At 43.5% G+C, this 25,378-nt stretch overlaps 1 protein-coding gene across 1 annotated transcript in view; it reads left to right on the top strand.

Moving 5' to 3' along the window:
* BMF (Bcl2 modifying factor) overlaps positions 1 to 25,378 on the top strand; it is a 213,395-nt gene that overhangs the window by 166,356 nt on the left and 21,661 nt on the right. The gene's annotated exons all lie outside the window — the stretch shown is intronic.

Here is a 25,378-nt window from a genome sequence, read left to right as displayed (position 1 = left end):
CAAAATGTTTTGTACAAATACAATTTTAGCTTGCTTCCTGCCTCTCAGTTCTTGACGTGATGTACTTGTAGGCGGAATAGTTACTGAAATTGTTTACACAAGCTTGTCAACACTTCATGTAACACCTTTTGCATAGCACACTTTATAGAGTTAACAGTCTTTATGTCCTGGTGTTAATCTATGTCCTGGTGTTAATCGGATGAGAGCTGACCGATTGCAAGGGAGGCATCCTTTGTTATACTGATACTTGTACTCAAGAAAAGATTTAGAGGTTTCTTAATTTACCGTAGTTCATTGCTCCTTTTTATAACATCAGATAGTGTTCTACAGAACTGTACTGGCTCTATTTGATGGTCACCCTAACACTTGAAAAAGTGTGTTCTTTTTTGCCTTTCTACAACCTCTCAAAACGTTATCTGGCTTGATTTAGGTTCCTAAGTCTTTCAGGGCAGTTTCTCCGGTGGATTTATTTAGGAGGCAGAGTTTTTCCGTGCTTTGCACTTTTTAGGTCTCGTCTAAGCCATCCCGTTAGGGATGCTTGGCGAGATATAAAGTAAGGGCTCTGAAAAATGCACCCAAAGGCGGTGAGGTTACTAACGCCTGGATTACGGTTCTCCTAGTGGCATGGGGCAGCATCCATAATATTTTCTGGAGCCAACGCAAGGTGGCAAAGCAGATGGCGGCCACCTTAGTGGCCTGCTGCCTCATGGAGAGTTTATCATCCATAAGAAATCCGAGATTTCGAACCACAGATGTTGGCTGTGGAAGGGGTCCCATATCACTGGGCCAGTGTTGTGGGCCCCAAAGATCTTTATGCTTCCCCAGAATAACAACCTCGGTTTTGTCACCGTTTAGCTTAAGCAGATGCATCTGCATCCAACTCAGCCATACGAGACAATCCGGACTTCAGGGTCGATACACTGTTACTCTCACTGCTGGAAAGGGAGAAAACCACTTGGGTGTCATCGGCGTATGAAAAAATAGTCAGCCCAGCATCCTCTGCGATGGTAGCTAGGGGTCTGACATAGATGTTAAACAATAGGGGGCTGAGTATGGACCCCTGCGGGACACCATACGCCGATGGACAAATGTCAGATGTGGCTTTTGTAGAAAAGACCTGGAAAGTGCGCTCACTTAAAAAGGAGGCAATTCAGGCTAGTGCAGGACCGTCCACTCCCAGGGACCGGAGAGAGTTCAAAAGAATGGAATGGGACACGGTATCGAACGCCGCGCTCAAATCCAGAAGGATGAGTGCTGATGTTTCCCTGCGGTCGATACCGTGCCGTAAACTCTCCGTCACCCCCAGTAGGGCCGTCTCAGTGGAATAGTGCGCACGAAAGCCAGACTGGGAAGAGTGTAAAAAACCTGAACTTTCCACAAGATGGTTTAGCTGAGTATTAACGTGTCTTTCCAACACTTTTGAGAGAACAGGCAACAAGGATATGGGTCGAAAATTTGCAAGGTTGGACGCATCAACTCCGGCCTTTTTTTGAAGAGGAACAACCATTGCGTGCTTCCAATCCTGAGGCATAAGGGACTCTATTAGGGATGCATTTAAAAGTCTCATAAGAACCCGTCGGGGTTCAAGATCCCGTAGCTTTAAAATTTTAGCAGGTACAGGATCACGAGGAGAACCCGATCTTATACTGTTCAAGCAAGAAAAAAACGAAATATCGTCAAACAATTGCCAATTAGTAACCTTCGCCGTTGGGAGTGATTGTTCCATCCCTTCTGCCGGTACCGACTGATGTTCATTAACAGTCATGGGAGTGCTCGTAGAATCGTATATGCGCTCGACCTTGGCAATAAAAAATTCCGCAATAGAATTGCTTTGGACTTCGTCCAGAGCTGGGGGTGTCGGAACAGTATCCGCTCCTGTCAGTTTTTTAACAACGGAGAAGAGAGTACGAGGGCAATTTTGAGCTTGCGTTACAGTATTCGAAATGTAGACAGCTTTCGCATTTCTGCATTGTGAGTGATATCGCTTTAGGGCCTCTTTATAGACCGTCTTCTGTGTATCCAAGTAAGAGTGTCTCCATTTCCTTTCTAGGGCCTTACATTCAGTTCGCAAGACCTTCAAGTCAGGAGAAAACCAAGGAGCCGGGGAACGATGTAACCTAGAATGTTTCGGGGTTAAAGGAAGGAAGGTGGTTACAGCATTGGTGAGCCAATGAGACACACCCATGTTCAATTCTGTGACTGAAGCATCACTGTCTTCAGGACGGGTAATCAAAAGGTGCTGGTTCAACTTTGTAATATCAAGTTTACCCCACCGATGGATTAATTCACCCTTACCACAGCCACTCATGACCAAATTCTTAGTATAGAATAAGGAAAAGTGGATAGCAAAATGGTCGGACCATTCCAGCGGACGGGCACTCTGTGAACAATCAAACGGAAGATTGGAAAGAATAGGATCCAGTTGATGTCCAGCAGAGTAAGTGGGTCCAAAATTACACAAGGAAAGGTTGAGAGTCTCCAGATCCGATAGAAAACGCTTGCTGGTAATACACAAGGGATCTTCTAGATGCAAATTGAGATCACCAAGAATGGTAAAATTTACTGCCCTAAGAAGTAGGGGAGCTATGATCTCCGCAAATGAAGATATCCAAGTGAAAGAGTTACCAGGGGGGGCGATAGACCAAGAGGCCCGATAAGGTGAACTGGGGGTTAATTATTAATTTAAATTTAAAGAAAGCAGTTTCACTTCTGGGCAAGGTTCAAGCCTACAAATGTAAGTAGACTTAAAGATTATCGCAATACCTCCCCCTTTTCCGGAAACTCTGTCCAACCTCACTATGACATAATTTGCAGGAATTGCAATGGCAATGTCAGGACCGGACCTTTCATGCAGCCAGGTCTCGGTAAGAAACAAGGCGTCTGGCTGCTCATCAACGAAAAAATCATAAATATTTTGTTTGTGCTTTGAAAGGGATCTACAATTAATACTCCAAAACTGAAGTTTGGAGCAGTTAAGAGGTTTTGTAGTGTTTCTCGTCCGCCTACCTCGAGTACGGACCTGACGCATTGCCTTACAATTAGACATTTTGCCAGTATGGAAATTACATCCATTGCATTTAAAATTATGAATCGGTAGAGAACAGGGATTGCAGTCAGGATATATATTGGGGCGTAAAGATTTTAAAACATCACCAGTATATGAATAGGCTACTGATGGATGGGGGCTAGTACTAAGACTAGATGTTAGAGTCATGTCCCCTAAGCCCGTTCAAGCGCGGACGAGCGCAGACGGGCAGGACTCTGGCTGGACTCCGACGTGAGTCCGGCGTGAGTCCGCGTCAACAATGGCAGGTTTAATTAGGGCCGTGTTGAGCCCGCCTAAAGACTAGAGCGCTCACCGAAATGGCGCTGCGATGTGTCCCTGCCTCAACCAAAATGGCAGTGGAAGTCTGTAGCAATAAGTGACCCGCCGGAAGTAGCGGTGAGTTAACAATTAGAATGCGAGTAAGCGCTAAATGTGGGATTAATAAAGGAACAATTTTAAAAGACAACAAGTAGTTTTTAAAAAGCGTGTCTAACGCGATCTAAATGCGCTAAAAGCGTGTCATAAAGGCTCAGTGCTGCGATTGTAGAAAATACCTGTGTCCAGGGCCGGACAGGCAGATATAATCGTCTTAAATAGGGCCGTGTTGAGCCCGCCTAAAGACTAGAGCGCTCACCGAAATGGCACTGCGATGTGTCCCTGCCTCAACCAAAATGGCAGTGGAAGTCTGTAGCAATAAGTGACCCGCCCGAAGTAGCGGTGAGTTAACAATTAGAATGCGAGTAAGCGCTAAATGTGGGATTAATAAAGGAACAATTTTAAAAGACAACAAGTAGTTTTTAAAAAGCGCGTCTAACGCGATCTAAATGCGCTAAAAGCGTGTCATAAAGGCTCAGTGCTGCGATTGTAGAAAATACCTGTGTCCAGGGCCATAATTATGGCGACCCTTCCATAAGACGGTTCCAGCATAATGATTTCCCTCCTTATATTTCGCCGGTATTCCTGACAGAATTGCGGCTGTACCCAGGATAATAGTGGAGAAAATGTTTGCCATATGTTGGGCGTCCCCGGTATTTGATGATGATGATGATGATGATGATACATGGGCATCAACTTTAGAACCTCTCCATCATTGTCAGTAGTTCATGTGAGAAACCTATGTAAAGGACATGGGTTATTAGCAATGAAAATCTGTCTTCTAGGGGCATTATTTTCATGAATATTATAAGAGTTTCTTTGTGGGAATTTGTGTCTATTTAAAATGAAAAGTTTGTATTTGATAGCAAAATGTGTTTATTTTCTGAAATTACCAGTCTGATATTTGTTGACAAAGTGGTTGGATTTCTAAAATATATGTAAAGTTTGTATGTGGATGATAATTTATGCTGAATTCAGGAAGCTTATTGCCGACCTGATTGATGCTAGTGGGTACTTACAAAGATCGATGTTATTTCATAGCTTGTCTGGAGGCATTTTATAACCCAAATCGATAATGCTTTTTTATGATGATGTTCTTCTGCCTTTTGTGGAATGAGCATGAAAAAGTGGTGTAATCTGTTTGCTGTCTGCTCCACCTTTTGACAGCACAGTGTCAAATCTTACTCAACAGGTCTGCTGAGTCCGATGTAACACTTGGCGGACACTTGAAAGGGAGAGAACAGCATGCCAAGATAATTCTTGTGTTTCCCATGTCTGGTTGATGTGCTGGAGGATCCTGCTTTTTTCCTACCAGACTTCTGTCTCGGGGTTAGTTGTTCGTACAGTACTTACTGCAATCTGGATTTTAGTGTTAGATGTGGAAGGATAATAGGATTACCATAATACATGCCCCCACAAATCCCAGCCCTCAGAGCCCAAGTTGAATGTGGATGACGATATATTCTGCTGAACTCAGAGGAGTTATCTCTGCCCATACAAGTCAGCCTATTGCTTTTTGTAGGAGGACTTCACACATTTGTTATAGCTACTCAAGGCTAATCACTGGCTGGGAGGAGCAGGAGAGTCAATCAAAATTAGCATCCAGGAACAAAAGGCAGGGAAAAGATAACTTTATTGAAAATACTTTTGCTTAATATTTATAAAAAATTGGACTTCACCATTGAATTGCATTTTTAATAAATAAATGAAAAAAAGGTTGTTTGATTATTTGTATTATTTATCTAGCCTGACTCATTCCTGAGATACAGTATTAGCATTTAATATTTCTTCCCTGTGTTTCTCTGTGGCCCAGCCAGACTTCCTACAGTAAAAAAAGCTTTCGAGTGCTACTCTCTGCCAGAACATTTTAACATTACTTTTTTAAATGTTCTACTTTTAAACGCCATACAGCTGCCTTGTGAGCTTAATGCCTACATACATGTGACTTATTAACTTTTTTAAAGGGAGGTACTGATCTGTCTAAAGAATTGTTTTTGACAGGTTGAATTTAAGTTTTTACACTGCTACAGTCTAGCTACTATGGGAGGCCTGAAGCCATGTTTGCACTGCCACTGTAGTGGATGACACAATAGGTGCTGCAGTCCACTAGTGGCAATTCATTTCCTGGCTCTGGATACACTTTGAACCATAGGCCCGGGACTTGTATGCAAGTGAAATATGTCAATTAGGAGTATGCCAATTCACCCATGTTTAAAGGGGAGCACAAACACTTTACTACTGGTTTGCAAGGGTAAAATGCATGGAGCACTAAAGCCTGCAAAACAAGACAACTATCTGGGGGACATCACGCAACAATTTGTCATTTACTACAACCCCACTTCTTTCTTTCACCTAATAACTAATATTATTGTTAGAGTAGTTAGATCTATCTTGTTATTAACCTAAACCATGACAGGCACGATGAAAGGAAAAATGAATACACCTGTAGTCTGACCATAATGCTTGTTATGCATTAACAATTGTGATGGTATAGTCTTTAGAGAAATCTTGGTTTAATGTGTGCATTGTGTTACGGAGGCATATTGGAAGATAATAAAGTTATGGTATGTTGGTATTGGGTGTGAATGAACAACTGATTTAATTTAATTTCTGGTGGATCCATGCTGAGAAATTTCAGAAGGGGAAATTAAAATTAACTAATACACTTGATAAGGCTAAATTATCATTTGAACTGGTTAGTGAAATAGTACACTATAAGCTTGCAAAACGTGCATCCTAATATGATTGTATTTGTGTTAACCTCTTCGACGCTGATGACGGCTCCCGGCCGTCATGAGTCACGGTGGGCGTGTGCTGATGACGGTCGGGAGCCGTCATGAACACACCCGCGATTTGAATTCTCAGCACTGCGGCAGAATTCGCGCCACAGTGATGAGGTTAATCGTATTTTATTGTTTTGTAAATAATGTAGCACGCTATAATCCTCCCTGCTAACCCCTTGTGACTATCCCTCATTTCAAAAATATATTGCCATGTTTGGGTGCATATTTTTCATATTAATTCAAGGGGTTTCAATTCACACTGTTCTTGTGAAGGATTTGGTCTTGCCTGGAGCAGGCATGACTGTGCAGTAATTTAAATCAACATAATCATGTTATGGAAGGCGCTGGTTACTTTGCAAAGGCTTTCACTATACCATACAATAGAAATTATTATTCGAAGCACTGTTGGGAGAAAGGTGATTTTCACTGTATTGTTTCAGTGTACGCACAAACAGCTAGAGAAAGATAAGTTGGTAGTAATTAGTTTGCGACAGAATTTTCAAGCTTCAGTGTCCACCAGAACGTGGGACAGTGAAGGGGAGAATTGCTATTTAAGGTACTTTTTTATTTTACTTTGCAGCCTTAAGACTTACGTTCATAATGTCAAATACCTTCATATCACTCTCTCTGAAATTAAAATTGTACATATCAGCTCCTCAGAAGGCCACCTGGCACTGTCCCAATGGCATTTTGCAATTTTCTCACTTGTCACATTCTGGTTTCTGTAATCATGTCCCAGCTTGACTATTCACAGATTGTTCTGTCTTATGCACTTCACCCCATCCTTCAGGTGCTCCTGTAATAATAAACATGTTATTTATAAGGTTTTCTAAGGGTAGGTTCAGGTTATGTCAAATTACTCATGGGAAATACATGGGACTTTACTTACCCGCATTGGTGGAGGTAAACAATTCAGGTGAAAAATAGCATTTATTGACAGTTGGCTACCTTTAACACTTCTGTTTTGGGGCGAAAAGCTTGATAGGGTGTAGCATAGCAGTTCAGGCTGAACTGGGTGTGACCAAGATTTCTTTTCATATGGTTAGATTACATGACCTTTAAGGTGATGGGATGGCATGCTACCCTAAGGAAATTCCAGTGAACAAGAAGCTTGCCCTCCAGCACTTCCATCCATTATTTTTAGCTGTCTCTTGAAGCCACAATATGTCCCTGTAATTCCATCATGCACTTTTCCAACATTGCAGCCAGCAGATGTAACTCACTTTCAATTACTTCTATGGCTTCCACACTTTGTAGAACCAGGACTAGAAGGACTCGCTAACTAGAGAAACAAGCATTAGTAATTGCATTAGGTTTCACCTATGTGATTAATAATAAGCTGTTTTTGTTGTAAGTTGTAGCTTGCTGAGTAGTTGCATAATATAAGGTACAGAAGGTCTGTTAAAGTGTTACGACTTGTTTAGGTACAAAAAGGCAATCTATTGTGCTGTTACTAGTGGTATAGTGCTGGTAAGTAATAGCAAAATTGTGAAAAATGAAATAAAAGAGGGAAATAATAGAATGAGTTGATGTAATAGCAATATTAAGTGTTTAGAGGAATTCTGACAACCTTTGGTCCCAGTGCCACTGCACCTGCTGCACCATAAACTCATGACCCTATTGCCTGTAAGGTAACTGCACTTGTGACTGCCTGTTTAATAATAATGATAATAAAAACATTTATTAAGCGCCTGGTTACACAGAGGAACAGTGCGTCCCCGCGCTATGAGTGCATTCCATCAGAACTCCCAAAACAGGCCCAGCAGAAAGGGGAAAAGACAGATGGATCCTACAATCACTAAACTTTGGGAAACAGATAGGTCTTCAATTTCAGCCTGAACCGTGATTCAGATGGTTCCATCCGGAGTTCAATAGGAGTAAAATATTGCTATATTTAGTGTTTAGAGGGGTTCCTAGAGCTTTAGGCCCCATTGTTACTGCACCTGCTGCACCATTGACATCATGACCCTAGTGCCTGCAAGGTAACTTCACTTGTGATTGCTTATTTAGTAGTTAAATATAGCACTATTTGGTGCTTAGAGGAGTTCTGACAACTTTTGGCCTGATTGCTACTGCACCTGCTGCACAATTCAAATCATGACCCTGTTGTCTGCAAGGCAACTGCACTTGTGACTGCCTGTTTAGTAGTAAAATAGAGCAATATTAGGTGTTTAGTGGGATGTCTAGAGCTTTTGGTCCTGGTGCTACTGTACCTACTGCACCATTCACATCATTACCCTATTGCCTGTTAGATAAATGTTCTTGTGACTGTCTTGTTTAGTAGTAAAAATTAAGCAATAATTTGGGTTTAGTGGGGTCCCTAGAGCTTTTGGCCCCAGATCCCCTGCGCCTACTGCTCCATTCAAATCAAGTCCCTTTTAACTGCAAGGTAACTGCAGATGTGACTGTCTGTTTAGTAGTCAAATATAGCAATATTATGTGTTTCGAGAAGTTCTGACAACTTTTGGGCCCGGTGCTGCTGCACCTGCTGCACCATTCCAATGAAGACCCTGCTGTGTGCAAGGTAACTTCACTTGTGGTTGTCTGTTTAGTTTTAAATGTCAGCAATAATCTGGGTTTAGTGGGGTCCGTAGAGCTATGGCCCTGGTGCCACTGCACCTGGTGTGCCATTCAAATCAAGTCCCTTTTAACTGCAAGGTAACTGCAGTTGTGACTGCCAGTTTAGTAGTCACCTATAGCAGAATTATGTGTTTAGAGGAGTTCTAACAATGTTTGGGCCCGGTGCTACTGCACCATTCAAACATGACCCTGTTGTCTGCAAGGTAATTGCATATGTGGCTGCCTGTTAAAAGTAAAATATAGAATTGCTCTTGTATAGTAAATTTATTGTTAACGCTCAGTGTTTATTACAATATTTAGAATTTGATCATAATGACCAAATAAATTAGGTTGAAAAAATCAATCCGATAATGCCTACAAAGTGCAAAGAAAGGTACTGAGGCATGAATAGGAAATGCCACAAACTTTCTAAGGCTCAAGGATCTGCTGTACACAACTAAGTATTAACAAGCATTTACAATGCAGTAGGTCTCGCATTTGCGAGAGTTTGGGCTATTGGTACTGTAAATAACAATGCCTTTTAACCTCTCCGACGCTGATGACGGCTCCCGGTGGGCGTGTGCTGATGACGGCCGGGAGCCGATATGACCACTCCCGCGATTGGAATGCTTAGCACTGCGGCGGAATTCGCGCCGCAGTGATGAGGTTAATTATGTGTTTTGAAAACCTGCAAGCGGTGCGTAAACATGCAGTTTGTACCTATAGTCCTTGCTTACAAGAAGCAAGGCTGGCAGTAAAAGAGGTCCAGTTACTGCCAGCCTTGCTTCTCAGGAATGACTATTAGTACAAAGTGCGTGTGTATGCACCGCTTGCAGATTTTCGAAACACATAAATAAAAGGCGCACACACACTTCCGCCATTACCGAGGACGCCGGAATTATTGTCGGGCAGACCGGCAGGCTTTTACCGAGGAGCCATTAATATTGAATTACATTACAGCGAAGAGACTTTGAAATATTCTGCACCACCTACGTCTGTCCCGAACACAATTACGCGGATTGATGCTTTTATTCTTCGTCAACTACACGACAATCTACTGACACCCTAACCGGGTTGGAATTATCACCGGTTGAGGGGGATTGATCCTCTTTCTTCTAATTGAAGTGAGCCCTGAAGAGTCAGAGTGTATTCTGCTCACACGAAACACGTGTCGGCTGGCGCTGTCTAGTACGAGTATTAAAGCAACGAGACCAACAGGCGTCAACTGCTCTTTTCTTGTTGATTTACAAACTGACATATTATATGTTTAATTCTATGTGTGTGCACAGGTCTTTTGATTCACATAAATAAAAGGCATTGTCATTTACAATGCCAATAGCTCAAACTCTCCAAATGCAAGACCTATTGCATTGCAAATGCTTTTTTAATGCTTGCATAGCTTTACTGTGAAATGGTAAACCCTTGGCGTACAAGCAGAGAGGAGCCACTGTCTGTCAAGAAAGCGCTGTTTAATAGAGTGATGCTTTCCTCCCCTGACGGGTTAGGATGTTTTACCACCAGTCCTATCCATCAATGAAATTCGGCAACCTTTTGTCCCAAACACTGTTGTGAATCATTCTAAACCGTCTCTGGAAACAATCATTATTACAGGATCTACTCCTAAGAGTACATAAATGAAACTCAGCCTGCCAGTCTGCACAGCGCAATATGGACAGTTCAAGCCACAAATATGAAGGGGCCTGGAGCTTTATTGACAATTACAACACAAATACTTAGCAGTGAAAGCAGCTGTTTTGGAGAGCTTTCCACACAACATGCTTGGAGTATGCTGTGAACTGAAATACAGAACTCCTAACAAGCAATTTACCTGCTGTCAGTCTCCATGTTCTTGCAGCATTACTGGGTACTTACTGTGACAGACGATTTAAAGCAGCACATATGTACCGTTAGGATGAAAGTTTAAATGCAATCTGAGGCAGGAAGCAACAGGTTGTGGACTGTTATTCTTAATGGCCAACATGTTCATCTGCAGGATGACACCGTGGCAGGAAGGGGGCTTTGTTGTGATTGGCTCGTGGAATCAGACACCATTCATTGTAATGAAGAGCTGACGGTGGTTCCAATGAGCAGAGTATGAGGCAGTGCAGGATGACGTGCATGCGTCTGACTTCCAAGTTGGCGTTACATAGATGGCTATGTTGCCTTTATTTGAGAAAGTGTTTGCAGCTATTTCAGATGAGGCAGTTTACTGCATCACCGTAACAGCTAATGACAAACAAAGCGTCTGCCGAGAACTAATGGCGAAATATGCTGAACAGAACATTGCTCTCTGAAACGGCCTGAAAGCCTAAAATTATGTTAATAGCCTACACAATACAAGAAGTCACAAGAGGTGGTGTGGTAAAAGTCTCCTTTATTGGCAGCAGCTTCTAGCCAATTCTCCTGGCGCCCCTCTCCAGACCACCCTGCAGCTGGGATAGTTTTTAAACTGTGCAGTAAAGTGAAACAGGTTAATTAATGGGCAAGGGGGGGGTCACATAGTCGGGATCCCCATTGTTAAAGATTAAGCCATTCCAAAGCTTCAACATGAACAGGTTTGTTTAGTTGAAGTAGTCCCCAAATGAACCAATGAACATATACAGCGTAAGGAAACTGCACTCGGCTGGTGCTCCTGATTGAAAAAAGGAAGTGAAGTATCAGGAGCACCGTCCAATGAGGAGCCACCAAAGAAGACTGACAGCAGGAGTGAGCCAATTATAAACAGCAGGTGGGATTGCACTCCCAACATTGATTACAGCAGGTCTTGCAGACAGCGTATGCGCGCTGCCTAGGTACGACCTAAAAAGTAAGCATTACATATACGGGTTCCAATGTTTGTTAGCCTCTTGTTTGAGGTACACATTAATTCATTTTTCTTGTTATTCTGAATTGCTGATGGTGTTTTTTTGTGAGTGGGCGAGTACCCTAAAGCTCACCTGCCCAGGGATCTGCGAGGAAACTAAAATTACTTTCCGTCATGTTTTAACAAACACTATCTTGTGTCGCACTGGGTGGAAGGCTTGTAATAAAGTCGTGCATTATGCTGAGCCACAGAAGACCATTACTCATTATAGTACCCAATAGATTAAAATGTGTTCCTCATTATGAACCACATATTTCTTATGATACATCAGTCTGGCGATAGAAATCACACCACAAAATATAATTTCTGAATACTAAGCACTGTCTGTTCTGAGTCAAATCAAAGAACACTGTTCTCTATTCACCAATTGCTTCTCAGATTTGATCACCTTTCTCTCCCAAACTTCCAACTTACTGTAAAGAAAGTGCTGACTGTAACCAAAGTATTCAATTAATCAAGGCACTCTTATCTGTCCAACTTTGGATGAAAACGCCACAATGATTCAAACCAAAAAGAAAAAGCCGTGCAAATTCACACTTCTCCATGAGTAACCCTAAGTGTAAAACACAGATGCAACCCTTAGACCTTAAAGTCACTTGAGACAAATTCTCCATGCTTCTTTTATCACTTGTTGTTGTGCCCATATCTGGAGCAAGCAGTATCGGTGGAAAACCACATCCTGGAACCTGTGAGTAGAGAAACAAGCTATTTGTGCTGTTATATATAATTGACTTTCTTAAGGGTCGGAAAACACGGGGCGTGTGTATCATCTGCCAGACCTATTTTTCTTTCCGGTTCTAAAGTTTAAAAAAGTTTTGACTCCATAGTTATTGAACTAAAAATCTGTTACACCTGGTGAGGCAGTGGTGTGCTGCTTGTTCACTAAAGGGGCAATACATTAGCGTCATCTGCTTCCAAACCTCTGACTTTACTAGATTCGGGGCGGATTTGTTTTCCAGGTACCTACTGTGTCCTGGTTGCCAGATCACTCAAATATCGCCAGGTGAGCCGTGTTGCAGTGCTAAACCTTTCACCTAACAAATGTATACTTTCTGAGAGTTGCAGTTTTGCTTCACTTCAATAGAAACATACTTACTGGAGTACCAGTTTACAATGGAGTGTTAATAAGACCCAGAAAGTGAACACATGGTGACTGGTTTCGTTGAATAATTTGTTATCCCCATGCTATTAACTTTATTATGCTATATGGAGGAGTCTGAGGTAATGACTGATTGCAGGCTCCTCTGCCTCAACCAGTTATGCTTCATGGAGAGGCATGCCTGTCATGTACTTGAATACGCCCACCAGGAGACAGCTGAAATCAAACTAATACCATCCTGTCAGACCACGGCATCTTACTGTTCACTTATCAGTCACAAGAGAGTAAGGGGACACATGGTGCGGGTAACAAGAAGGGCATCGACTGGATGATATTCAAGTTCCTTGATACGCAGCACACAGCAAAGAAAGGCATTTTTTGTCTGTTAAAGATAGAGTGAATCTAGAAAAAAAGAGAGCTTATCTGTGTTGCAAGTTGCACCCCCATCCCGTACATCAGTCGTAATTGACTAGCTTGGTGGGAGAGCCCACAACGTCCCAGAAGAGGAATTCATGATTGTATTTGAGCTGGTACCGTGCAATGGGGAGGGTTTTTCAGAGGAGGAGAGTAGATGTATTTAGCAAGAGAGATAGATACATGGCAAGCAGGTCTAGCAACAGGACAGAATGGGAAACAGAGTTGACCCAGTTTCAAAACAGGACATTTTAGGGAACGGAGTTTGACAGGATGTGGGAAAAAGGATCTTACCACAGTCCCACACAGGACATGTGGAACTGAAAACACACAAGGGGGTTAGGTAAGAATCCCTAAAGATTAAGGTAATAGGGCAAAGATGCAAAAAATGAATAACAACCCACTCTTGAGGCAGTGGATCTCGCACAGAAAATCCCAAATGAACAATCAGCAAATACTAACCAAGATGGGAAAACAACAGGAGTGGGAAAAGAACAGGATGGGAACAACCGCATGGGAACTGAAGTGGAGAAGCAAAGACAAATAGGATTGGATGGAAGAGCATTGGGAAACCGTTAAAGAAGGTGTATTGTAGCTTATGTAGGGCGGTTTACTAATTGAGAGCCACACAGGTGTTTTTGATTAGGTCTATAGCTAAATCATTTTGTAAAGTGCCTTCGTGTCGGATGCAATAATTATTGCACCCAATAAATTCTGAAACCAGGTTGTTCAGAATTAGTCAGGAAGGGCCTTAAAACATGGTTGTTTTCAGCTTAGCCGATTGTTTAGTGTTTCACCTGAAATTACCTATCAAAGGCAGCACCTAGACAACCCAGGGTATTAGTTGCTCTTTAGAAATGTAATCATCATCAGGTGCCCTAACCTTTGCCGTTACTGAGTTTGGTTTGAAAATGGGGCATAACATGCTGATTTATGTGCTCACTACATCAAAATCCACGTCTCTGTATTTATTGGGTATTTTTCACATGTTAAATTCAGGCAAGATTCTCCTGCCAACACTTAAGTTAGTTAGCTACTCTCTTTATGCCAGAAACGCAATATGGACTATGTACAGACTCGCACAGACAAGTTGATAAGATCCATTAAATTAAAGGACTTTTTTCTAACCCAGCTGAAAAACATAGGCAAGAAAGAAGGAAGTGTGTTAGGTTCAGAGAATGGCATCAGTGATCTGTAAGTTGATGACTTAAATTTAATGTTGGAACTAAGACAACTTGAAATAGTTAATGAGGGCATGCAGGAAAACATTAATGAAGAGAGACTGATTGATGAGAAAGGGCTAGAAACATATGGGGATGCCCTTATGAATTTCAGGCCCAAGTCAAAATTCATACCAGTCATGGCTCTTGACTCTATTGATATATTCAGTGATCGAGTAGTCAATGAACTGATAACTCTGTGTAGTGTAAGCATGAAGAGATCTAAAAGTGAGAGACTAGAGAAAAATAACACGAGTTAGTCAATAAATTGCCAATGAAATCCGATAAAGGGGGCAATATAGTGCTATTGGGTAAAGAGGAATAAATGGCAGAGGCATATAATCAACATAATGAAGCCACTTGCTTCTGCAGAGTGGCAAAACAAGTTATGGAAGGCTCATGGCCTCAAGTATACTCTAAATTGCAACAGTGGAGAGATCAGGACCTCCTGAGTCAGGAGGAATAACAGTTTTAAAACAAAGATCATCCAGTTACACCAGTGTTTTGCCTGATACCAAAAACACACACAAATAAAGAACGTCCTCCAGGGCGCCCAATCATCTGCCATTGGCAGTTGTCTGGAAAATGTGTCCAAATATGTGGATTATGTTTATTAATCCGTTCATCAAGAGCCTTCTGTCCTATGTTCAGGACACAGGTGATTTTTTGCAAAGGATGTGTGACCTCCCATGGAGGAAGATTACATCCTGCTTATAGTAGATTGCAGTCATGCTCTTGGGACCTGACCTCAATTGATTTCCATTTCCTCTGAAGACTTGCGTCTGGGAGCATGACAGTGTCAAAGGCGAGAAAGTAAATTTCCTGATGATCTCAAATAGGTTTTTCCATTTTTCCATTTGCAATATGAACTCCATAAGTAATTGAAAATACTTTGACTTACTGAATCTGTTCATCTACTACATTATAAAACACCTGAATATGTGTCCAGTGAGGCAGCTATACATTTTACTTTATTTATTTATTTTATTTTAAAAGTTTTATATAGCGCTAGCTTAACCCGTAAGTATCAGAGAGCTTTACATACACACAGTAAACAGCAGCAAGACATTACATTACATAGTAGTCTGGCAGTAAAGAAGCAAACCATAGAAACAAAAAAATACAGCATGGGCAAAAAAAAATAAGTAGTGCAGCGGAGGAGGAGAGAGCAATAAAAGAAAAAGGCGAGAGTGACATAGTCCGGTCACCCACTATCCATGAATGTCCAGAGAGAGAGGAGACGACTCGGATAACGAAGACTAGGGGCCTGATGTAGGTAGCCAAATACCGGTCGGTAACGGCCGATTTCGGCCGTTACCGATCCGTATTTGACAATTGAGATGTAGGGCCATGTTAAAATACAGAATCGGTAATTTTACCGATTCTGTAAAATACCGAATCGGTAAAATTACCGATTCTGTATTTTGACATGTAGGCAGCACTTAAAGCAGTGCTACAGGGGTTTAAGAAGTCGTTATTTACCACCAACTCGAAGTTGGTGGTAAATAATGAAAACCCTTTCAAAAGCTTTTTTTTGCTTTTAAAACGGTGCCATGTTGCAGACATACATGCCCTAAGGGCATGTATGTCTGCAACATGTGCACCCATGCACAATTGAGGGGTGCAACAGGGAGTCAAAGTGACACCCTGCCACCCTTCTATGTTTCCCCCAATTACCGAATCGGTATTTACCGATTCGGTAATTGACATTCATTCCTATGGGCCTGTGGCCCATAGGAATGAATGGCAATTACCGAATCGGTAAATACCGATTCGGTAATTACCGATTCATACAGATTCGGTAATAAATTCGGTAATATTAGGTACATCCCGATTGCCAGTTCTTAAATACCGAATCGGTATGATTCGGTATTTAAGAATCAGTAATCTAGGATTACCTACAACGGGCCCTAGGTTAGTTGACGTTGGTCATGAAAGTATTTGTTTAGGAGATGGAGTTTCAGGTCCCTTTTGAAACAGGAGAAGGAGGGGTTGCATCTGAGGACTCCAGGGAGAGTGTTCCATATCCTGGGAGCATTGCCAGAGAACGATCGATATTGGGTGGTTTTCTTTTTCAATTTCAGAGAAATGAGAACGAGTGAGTTGGAGCTTCTTAGTGTTCTGGATTGACCTGCTCTACTCAGTTTATTATTTAAGTAGTTGGGGTCAGGAGAATGAAGGATTTGTGTGTGATACAGGCCAATTTATAGATACATCTCCCTTCCATGGGTAGCCAATTGAGGCAGTTGAGAGCTGGAGTGATGTGTTCAAATCTTTTAACTCCTGATACGAGTCGAGCGGACATGTTCAGCACTGCTCTTAGAGGGGCTAGGTGCGCTTTCGGAGTCCCTGTAAGGATAGCGTTCCCGTAGTCGATTTTGGAGAGAGCTAGGGATTAGACTACTGTCTTGAGGTCATCGTGGGGTAGAAAAGGTTTCAGTTTCTTGAGGTGTTTTAGAGAGAAGAGAGCACTTTTTGAAGTCTTTTTGATGTGAGCTTCCATTGATAAGTTCTTGTCAAGGGTGATGCCTAGAGACTTAACTGAGTCGCATAGGATAAGGGGGCAGTTTAGGGCCAGATTGGCCAGATTCATGAGCCACTCTTGGATTGGACGATGGTTACTTTTTGGAGAAAATAGGATTAGTTCCGTTTTGTCTGGGTTGAGCTTTAAGTGGTTAACGTAGAACCAAGTTTGGATCTCGGTTAGGTTGGTATTGAGGAGTTGGATGTCGCTGGGAGACTTGATCCTGCAATAGATTTGGGTGTCGTCCGTGTAAGGGTGATAGTTCACTACGGCTTTTTTCAATATGATTATGAGGGGCTCCATGAAGAGATTGAAGAGGGACGGGGAGAGGATCGAGCCTTGAGGGACCCCAAGTGTGACTTTAGTTGGCTTTGAGAGTTTTGTTATTCAAAGGGAATCTGAAAAACCTTCTAAAAAAGTTTGTGTTTTTACTTTATTTCTTAATGGTGTTCCTCAATCATATTCAGTAGTGTAAAGCAGAGACTGCCTCACTATTTTAGACTTGTTCCCTTTGACTGCAAAATTACCATTCTTGCGCAATAGCTCGGATAACCCAACTCTGCCTTCTCATGTTAGAAGGTAGTTTTGCACGGCACTGATGATAACAAGGGTATGCCACTGGTTAACGGAAAAATTGTGGACTCAACAGACCTGGTGAATTAACATGTTAAATATAGCCTCATACAAGAAAATCATTTACAAAATTGACAAATGAATTACACAGTTTGAAGAAGTATGGGGTAGATTTCCCAGAACTTGAACACTGGGCAATGAGATGGAAATAACTGTCCAGCAACTTTCATGCATTATCCTTCATTATCCTAGCAAAAATCATGTTTTCTTATTAGAAATGAGTAATATAGGTAGAATGTAGAACAGAAGCCCCAGGCAAATGTGAGAGCAAAAGTGCCTGAACACTGGTTTATTTCTTTGTTTGTCCCGAAATGTTAATGTAGAATGATTTACTGAGCATGGTCCTTGCAGGTCTCTAAGTTGGCATTTCTTTGCGGTATTGTTGATATGTTATTAACTTTACAAGGGTTTGTAACCTTGTAATACTGGTGCACTGTATATTGAATGCATACATGATGGATATTCCATTTGAACACTGTATTAGTGTAAAAATAAATAAAACTCAAAGATAGACGTATTTGTGCAGTATTCCATATAAAATAACAAGATTCTGCGTTTATCTGATGTAAACATGAGAACCTCTGTTTTACAGTACATGGCTCCACTTTTGAGAAGATTACACATTTTGGGGCATGTAAGAGGCTGTTGATCAAGAACAAGGGTATCCAACCTTTTCTAGAATGATAGCTATTCAGGAACTTGATAACTGTTACAGTAGTGATCACATCAGATAGGATGACACTAGTGTCCACACCTTGACGGATTTTAGTAGCCCACCTGGATGTTTATCACAGTATTAAGTGGTAAAATATCATCAGTTATAATTTTGTATACAGAATACTGATTACATAATATCCTTATATATTAGTGAGAATAGATATTCTTTGCTCCATTTCTACACACTTTGAAGGTATATATCTTGAAGATAAATAGTTGTGGAATTAGGAATTGTTAGACCTGTCAGCCTTAGGGTGGTCTTAATGCCACCCTTTTGCCTTCCTCCTCCATTTTTTCTTACCTATTTTTTGCTGACTATAGAACTTTTAGCACTTTACCACTGCTAGCCAGTGCTAAGGCGCATGTGCTCTCACCTCTGAACATGGTAATATTGACTTATACCCAATTGGCATATTTAATGTACTTATAAGTCCTTAGTAAAGCAGTACTATATGTGCCCCTGGACTGTAAATTAAATGCTACTAGTGGACCTGCAGCACTGAATGTACTCCCCACTTAAGTAGCCATTTAAACATGTCTCAGGCCTGCCATTGCTGAGCCTGTGTGCAGTAATACACCTTTTTGCCAAGCCCAAATCTTCCTTTTCAATACATATAAGTCACCTCTAGGGAAGGCCCAGGCAGCCCAGAGGGCAGGGTTCATTGTACTTAAAAAGTAGGACATGTAGTTTAGGTTTTACATGTCCTGGTAGTGAACAATTCTCAAATTAGTTTTTCATTGCTACAAAGCTGATCTCTTCCATAGGATAACACTGGAGGTGCCTTATTACATTTTATACATTTAATTTCCAAATGGGAAGAGATATATGGTTCATGTTTGGTGTCTCTGGAATCCTAATTTAAAATCCTAACTTATGAGGAAGTCAGACTTTAAATTACAATCCTGAAAATGCTACTTTTAGAAGGTTGGCATTTTCTTGCCTTAGCCATTTAAGGGCCTGCAGCCTGTCTTTGGTCACATGACTGGATGTAGTTGACAGTTGGGCTTTGTGTATTCCTCCTAGACAAGCCCACACAATGGGCGCTTAGGTGGGATTGGGTTGACCATCACTGGCAGGATGGGAGGGAGTTGCTGGGCCCAGCCTCACTTACACTTGAATGGCTTGTGTTCTGTCTCCAAACAAAGGGCCCAACAACCCTGCATTGTCACTTCAACCAGCTTGGAGCCAGGGCAGGGGATTCCGGGAATTCCGTGCACTTCAAAGCCACTGTCTGGAAGCTTCTCCCACCTTCCATAATCAGGGCACCAGGGAATTAAAAGGGGACATCAGACACCAATCTTTCAGTACACTCTGGCCTGTGGATACTCTGCCAGGAAGAAGGACTGCTGTGCTGCTAAAGGATTGTCACTCTTCTGGACTGCTGCTGTGAATGAACTGCAGCCCTGCTGTGCTGACTTGCTGCTCTCTGGCCTGGGTGAGAAGGACTGGGCCTGCATCTCTTGAACCCAGAGTGATTACAAGGGCTTGTTGTCTGTCCTCCTGTTCTGAAGACTAAGGGACATATCCAGCTTCCAACAACCTTGCTCCTGCATCTGGACTCTGCTGGCCTGAGGACTACCCTGCCAAGTGGTGTCACCCTAGTCCTGGTCCCTTGGATATGGGCCAAGGGTGCTTGCCAGCGGAGCTGACACATCTTCTCTGGTGAACAGCGCATCCCTGAGCAGAACCAACGCATCTCCTCTGCCGAGCAGCGCATTCCCGCTCAGAACAGATGCATCACTGCTACTGCTTACATTAGACCTGTTGCAGTCCTCGGTATGGACGCATTACCCCAGTGTCGTGGCGCTTCCATGACACAGGCCCTCGCATCTCTTGTCGATGGCAGCCTTGACAATGACGTTGGACTCCACATCCAGCATTGCAGCTTCTCGGAATCGATGCTCTGCGCCGCTTCCCCAACACCAGACTCCGCATCGCAAGCCCTGTGGACGGGATCCTCGAAGGGGAAGCAACAAGGCCTCGCACTGTGTTGAAAATGGCAATGTATATGCACATAAGCGGCGTTCATTTGTGTTCACTGTACCCCTTGTTGTAAGCAGAACGGATATCGCGAATCACTGACTGTGTTATCCCGCCAGCGTAGACCCATACACACACGTACACGACAGCCATTTTAGGCACCATGGCCTCTCTGCCCGTTTGTTAAACCCCCGGCACCCCTCCCCGCGCGCACTGCTCATGCATCGGCCATAAAACCCTCTCCCTCTGCGTGACCCTGCTCTAGAAGTAACACTCCTGCTTGACCCACACCCCCCATTTCCTCCCAAGAACACCCTTCCCCTCTGCTGACGAGCCCCCCCCCCCAGCTGCACTTGGCCTTTTCGACCCGGTCCCAAGTCCTCAGACCAAGCCTCGTGGATGTACACCCCCCCTTTTCCTGCCCAGCATAACAAAACCGTGATACACCAACCGAAGTGCCCGATCTTATCGCCTGCCCAACCTTTGATCTGATCATCCCCTCCTGCCCTCGTGTCCTGTAGGAATGTCCGGCTGAGAGATCACGATCTCTTGTTACATTCAGGAGGGGAGGATGACATCTGAGCGACTGGTATGGGAATAGGCCTGAAGCTGGGATTCCAAGCATGCTTTTTCCTACTTCAAAGCGTCTTTATTGCAATAAGGAATGTTTGTGCATCATAAACATGTGTATAAAAGACGAAGCCTCAGAGAAACTTGTTAGAGCACCTCCTGAAGACACTATGCGAGTGTCCGACATGACAGGCTCTCCTCATGAGAAATAAAACTCTGTTCTTGTTTTCCTGCTTCCAGCGCCCGTCTCTTTATTTGGTAATTGTTCAAGATGGGAACTAAGAGGCGTCTTGCGCCAGCAGCCTGGGCATCAGGTGCGTTATGGGCTGACTTTTCCACAATTGGCGTCCCAACGCGGGGTCCATCAGCGACATAAGGTCCGGTAAGAGAGGTCCAGACGATGGGGTGAACATCTAAACGATTGGAGTATACCTGCCTTGAGAGGGCCCTCGTCCGGCTGCCGATTGAATGAACTTCACTGATTCCGAATGGACCTCTCTCAAGTGACCTACTGTCCTGACTGGAATCCCACAAGAATGCTGCGGTAAAAACATGGAGAAAGAGAACGATCGGGCGCTGGAAAAGGGAAGGCGAAGAATTGCCCACACGGTCCGGTCCGGGTAAGGTTAAGTAGGATGGCTTTATCCATCTGATTGATTGATTGATTGTACTTGAAGTATTGGTTCTCTTTGAGACATTTTCTATTTGCAAACAGCGATGAATAGGAACGTTCCTCTCTCTTTGCAAATAGTGAAGGATAGGTAATGCAGACTTTTGTCCCCCATTGTAATCCGTCATGCCTATCTTTCTCCCCACTGATTGTTTGTTATCGATTTTTATCGATTATTGCTCTTTGAGATATTCCCTGTCTACAAACAGGGAAGAATAGAAATATTCTGCCCCCCTTTGCAGATAGTGAAGGATAGGTAATGCAGACTTTTGTCCCCTATTGTAATCCGTCATGCCCATTTTTTTTCTCCCCACTGATTGATTGATTACTTGGACATTTTATTGTTCAAGGAATAGTTCGTTTGAGGCATTCCCTGTTTGAAAATAACGTAGAAAAGAAATATTCTGTCTAATCTTTGCAAGTAGTGAAGGGTAGGTAATGTGGACCTTTGTCCCCCGTTGTAATCTGTCATGCCTATCTACTCCCCACTGATTGGTAAACTAGTTTCACCCGGACCATTTATTAGAGGTAGATCATCTGGCTCAACCGGAGGGCGCCCCTAATAAAAAGGACATATGTAAAATACGAAGTAATCACCGTATCCTGTTAACAGAAACTTTAGCACGAAACACACTAGAAAAGGAAAGAAAAAGAAATAGAGCAAAATCAGTAGGCCACTGATGAGTTTTTGACTTCGCTAGAAATAAGAAACGTTAGAAATAGCCCGCAATAAGAAACATGAAAGTGGTGAGAGAAGCCAAGCTTGACATCACGGCAGCCACGAGGTAGCTAGGCTCCGCCACCCCTCACTGCTCCAAACATGTCTGTCCCACCGCCTGCCACGCCCCAATAACGGTAACATGAGATAGATACAAGTCAGCAGATACCTACCCCCATTCTGGAAACTCCCGAAGGGCAACAGGTTCGCGGCTACGCCCATCCGGAAGACGAGATCTTCGGCACGAGTAGGGCAGGTCCTGCTGCCAGCCGTCGGCCGGGGAGGTCGTCGCATAAGGTGGGCCAGAAGAGGAGCCGAGGCCGACGGGATCCGGGCGTCCCCTCCTCTTCTTTCTTCAATAATGGCTGCGACAACACGGGGGGGATGTCTTGCTCATGCCATCGAACCCCCCCCCCTCGTATCTCCTGTTCCAGCCCCGGCTTGGTATGAGCTCCCCGTTCGGCCCTGAAGCGGCGCCTTGCAGGCCACCGGGGGGGGGATGTCTTGCCTATGCCTCCGACCCCCCCCCTCTCATCGCCTGGTCCGGCCATCATGAATGTCAACGCCGAGAAAAACGGCATGGGGTGCGCTGGGAGGGAGAGGCGGCGCGAACGAGCCTCTCCCACCTCCCCAGGTGGAGGCCCCCAGTGGCACCCCCAACGCTCCACTCACCCGACAAGGGTTCGTCCACTCTTGTGATGCAGTGACTGCTGGAACTCGTAAAATGGCGGTCGACCCTGCAGGAGCGGGCCCGGCGCGAAGGGATGGCCCGGTTGCTTGTTAATTAAGAAATGAGTCCCACAATCAGAAGTGTTCTCCTCGACTTTGAAGATTCTATAAGAGCCACGGGGGCCCCCGACCCCCGCAGACACCCCCGATGGGGAATGACTGCCATGATTGCCCGCGGAACGATGAAAATGTAGCCGCGAGACGTCGGCGCTCCCATGCTGGCGCCAGCCTCAGTTTGAATGACTAAAATCCTGCAGACTACAGTTCGGATCAGTTCCGGTGAAAACCCAGTATGACCCGGTAGAAAAAATTGTTGCCTCCCTCCCCCTTTGACTGATGGTTCATACCGCCGATCCTTTCTGTTGCCCTTTAACGGAACTTTTGGACTGCCGAAAGAGGCTCTGGGCCAACCACGAGTTGGTGGAGATTTTGACTATGCCTGGATCTGCCTGGCTGCACCCAAAATGGCGCCGGTACAAATGGAACTTTCAACTCCTTGTTGTACCCCGATTGCTCAGCCTTGGTGTCATGAGATATGTATGCAGTTTTTTAACACACGGATTGATATAGGATGTGTACTGATTATATGTTCGGACAATGAATTGATATGGGATGTGTACTGTCAGTTCGGACAATGAATTGATATGGGATGGGTACTGATTATGTGTTCGGACAATGAATTGACATGAGATGGGTACTGATTGAACATTCGTACAATGAATTGTTGTTAAGTTTTGGCGCATCATGATTATTGAAAGTTCGAATTTCAACACTTATGATACTCGCTCACACTGAAGTTTCGATATGATTTTATTGCACTTGTCGCACTTTTTATTATGAAATCAACGACCACCGACTCCATTAGGTTTTCCACTAATAAGTATCCCCACATGTACAGTTCCAGCCTGCTCCGTGGCCGGCCCACGGGGTTGTAGGCCCGTATTTGTGCACCGACATTCTTATTAAAGATTTTTGGAAAAAGCAAACGTAGTTGTCACGCGTAGATTGGTAAGTTTCGAATAAATGACCACTATTTCCGATATAACTAAAATACAGGTGAGATGGCTCAGCTCGATTAGTTAAGGGTTAAAAAGTATAGTACTCAGAAATATTGCAAATATGAACGGTCCAGGTATTTGTTGTATGTGTTTTTTCATTTTTGTACAGCCTAAAGCAACCGCTAAAGATCCTGGTATTTAGCCTATACTTTATATGCTACCTGTATCAGGAAAGTTGTTTTAAAATGCCCCTAAGTCGCCCCGAAGGAGTGCCACCTGACCCCCTAGTACGAACAACAACGACCCCGTACCACTGTAGGTTATCCCTCTTCCTCAAAGGAGAGCACGAGCTCGCCCCCCCACTTTACACCGACTGCCCTTTGTTCTGACCCCCCCCCCCTGCACACGATCCGTAATACCACACTTGGGCGACCTATGCTATCCACAGGCTTCCGATAATCATCTCTCCCACACTAAGCGGTCCACCTGGGCTTAAACGCCAAGTTGGCAGGGACAGCATCCCGTGGAGATAGGCCGAGTATGTAGTAAGTAAAAGCCTTTTCGGGTTTATGCGCGTTAATGTGTTTTTAAATGCTGCCCCCGCCCCCCTTCTTTTTCCCTCTTTCTGCAGGTCACATCGGAACGTCGATTAAAGTACGAAAAATGGTGATCTAGCGGACGAAGAGATGAAAAAAAGGGGTTTGATTATGGTGCCTACACACGACGAGCAAACAATGACTATTTCTCTCCCTGAACTTAGCGCTTGGGAGGACAGCCTGAAGCGGAAACTACAAAATATGACTTCGCTTGGCACCCCGAATAATACAACCAAGAATGACGTGCACTAATGAATAAATTCCTACGTTTAACTAAATAGGGAAAGTTTAAGGAATATTCCGAGGTGAGGTTTACCCAAGTACCCTCCGCCTGGAGGACTAGGAATGTTGCCAATGTCTAAAATCTACTACCTCCTTTTCCCACCCTCATAGACATGAAACTCAAAGCTGCCCCATTGTTCTCCCAACTGACACCCACTGTTGCCTCAGCCTGGAAACACATTTTGCTAAAAAAATGATTCGAAAATCCCACCGTGAGCATTAGCCCGACCAGGTTAGTTCTTGACCAATTGACAAAGGTGTAAGTGTGTGCAACCAAAGCCACCAAGAAGGCAGCTGACGATAAAAGAGAAGAAAAAGGTAAAAAGAGCTTAGGATGCTAAGGATGCGCAGCATACAGGAAGAGATCATTTTGGCCAATAACTGTTCTATGTTTTGTCTTGGATTTTTGTATATAATACCAATAACTGTTCTATGTTTTGTCTCGGATTTTTGTATATAATACATGTACTGTCTCCCCCCGCCTGAGTTTGTGTGTACGTAATGTATGGATCTACGTCGTCCCTCTGCCTGTGTTTCCGTATTACTTGACCCCTGCTGTTCTGTGTTGTGTGCGCACTAAATGGCCTATTATTGTACACGT

Source organism: Lissotriton helveticus, chromosome 9 (assembly GCF_964261635.1).
Source record: "Lissotriton helveticus chromosome 9, aLisHel1.1, whole genome shotgun sequence".
Lineage (NCBI taxonomy): Eukaryota > Metazoa > Chordata > Amphibia > Caudata > Salamandridae > Lissotriton > Lissotriton helveticus.
The sequence above is the reverse complement of the archived record's forward strand: the minus strand, read 5'-3'. Positions and strand labels throughout refer to the sequence as shown.